We start from the raw sequence: 2275 nt of genomic DNA on the forward strand, positions 1-2275 counted from the left end.
CAGACAGCTGTGTTGAAATAAGGGCGGCGGGGCTGCGTCCCCAACACCCCGGCCGCTTGGCTAGCTCATGCCCGAAATAACAACACACAAATTGTATTCATTTAAAGAACTGCTTGGCCCATAAACTCTAGCCCTTACAGGCTAATTCTCGTACCTGGACTAGCCCATTTCTAATGATGTGTGTAAGCACCCCAAGGTGCGCTTACCGGGAAGATTCTAGCCTAAGTCCATCGTGGGTTGCAGCTGCCTGGGAGAGCAGAGCATGGCGGCTGTCCGGTCCCTCTGGAAGCAGCGCAGAGTCTGACCTCACTTCCTCTTCCGCCCAGAATTCTATTCTGTTTACTCCTCCCATCTATGTTCCAAGCTGAGGCCAAGCAGTTGGTTTATTATAACTTAACCAATGAAATCAACAGATTGATATATGACACTCCCACATCACTTCCCCTTTTTCTGTTTAAACAAAAAAAAAAAAAAAAAGAAGGCTTTAACTTAACATCCAAAGCTCTAGAAATGACAGAGACATCTCGCTGCCTGGACAGTCACCCAAAGTTCCTCTGTACCGTTGGGGCATCCATCTTCGGCCTACAGGCCCATAGTTTCCAGCAGACATTTCCACAAAGCAGGAAATTTCAAAGGCAGTCACTATCTGCTTGTCCTGAAGAATGTCTTGCAGACTCTTTCATGAATCAGGAACCCCGAAAGATCATCTCACCTTTAGGCAAGTTCAGCAGTCCTCTCTCTGCGGGTTCTCTGTGTCCAGTTTATGCAATAGTCCAGGCAAGAGCAGTTTCTTGCCCAAATGGCTATCAAACTCCATAAGGATCCTCTTCGATGCCCATCTTCCTCTTGAAGTAGATTGGTGCTGCCAGGAGCAGAGTGTCTCATTGTCATGAAAAGTCCTAAGTTATTAAAACATTTAAAATGCCATATTCTATAATCTTTGAAAAATATGAAGAATGCCTATCTAAAATATATCTATGCACATCTAGAAAATCTTAACTAACATGACTACAAACTTAACTATTATTAATGATTATTCATTAACAACCTATATACATTACAAAATTAACCTTAAATTTAAATCACTAAAGCAAAATCCATATCAATGTAAATTATTCATACCTATATCATCTCCCCCTTTAAATGTAAAAGAACATTTATAAACCATATTTGGGAACATGGGCGCAGTTTTTTCTCTCCAAACTGCTTCCTGCTGAATGGGGGCGTCGTTAATTAGGTCTTTCATGGTATAACCTGTGTGCTAGTTTCATCTCAGTTGGCAGTTGAGCGAAGCAATTTTCTGAAGGTATTCACAGCAACCGTTCAGGAGGGCGTGGTCCATCATACCATATCGGAATAGAAGAAATGAACAGGGTCTCATCCTCTGTGAAAACAAAAAAAGAAACTCCTTTCCAAAGTATCATGTCCTTAGATCCAAATTTCAAAGTCAAGGCATCAAAATCTCTACGTTGGATTAGTTCAGCAGCATTTATAAACAAATATCTTTTGGCAGCTGTTGCTCCTTCCTCAGCATTCAAACAATTCAAAGAGAGCATAATAGTATACAGTATCAAGATTCTCTGTGTATTTTCCATCTTTGTATGCTTTATTTTAACCTCTATTTCTTTTATTTTTACTTTTATATTCTCTGTATCTCTTTGACCTGGAATAACTCTGTAGACCAGGCTCTCCTTGAACTCTCAGAGATCTGCCTGTCTCTGCCTCCCAGGCATTGGGATTAAAGGTGTTTGCCACCACACCTTGAACTCACAGAGATCTGTTTGTCTCTGCCTCCTAGGCACTGGGATTAAAGGTGTGTACTACCACACACAACTTCTCTTTTTCTTACTTTTTTTTAAGAACTTTTAACTTTTAGCTTGCATATATTTCTAACACACTGTAAATCATTTAAAATTTTCTTTGTCTTTGAATCTCTTTACTGTATATCTCTCTTTTTCTGACCACACGAGCCTTTAAATTACTGAGCAATGAGTAGGATTAAAGCCGTGGCTTTGCCATCTAGATCCAGTCCATTCTTAGCTTTCCAGCCTCAAGGAGGATATACAGGCTGTAGCCATGTTTATAGCCACAACTCTATGGCATTTCAAAGTCCCTGCCAGCCAGCAAGCTACAACAGACAACAGTCAAGTCCTCTCTCAATAGTTGGCCCTCCTGCCTCAGTCAGAGTTTGCCCTGGCAGGACGGCCCAGAAAGCCGGCACAGCTTTTTTCCTGCTATGGCTGAAAACCGAAAAGCATGTGTTCAGCTTTTCGTC

At 41.5% G+C, this 2275-nt stretch overlaps 1 long non-coding RNA gene across 1 annotated transcript; it reads right to left on the bottom strand.

Moving 5' to 3' along the window:
- Positions 1-851: 851 nt before the first annotated feature.
- Positions 852-2024, bottom strand: LOC126512297 (uncharacterized). Its single transcript, XR_007594996.1, has 2 exons — positions 1123-2024; positions 852-899 (listed from the first exon to the last, which is right to left on the bottom strand). It is a non-coding gene; the product is annotated as an uncharacterized lncRNA (long non-coding RNA).
- Positions 2025-2275: the final 251 nt, after the last annotated feature.

This window comes from Alexandromys fortis, unplaced genomic scaffold (assembly GCF_014885135.2).
Source record: "Alexandromys fortis isolate MF-2015 unplaced genomic scaffold, M_Fortis_MF-2015_v1.1 scaffold_100_3062768_6864082, whole genome shotgun sequence".
Lineage (NCBI taxonomy): Eukaryota > Metazoa > Chordata > Mammalia > Rodentia > Cricetidae > Alexandromys > Alexandromys fortis.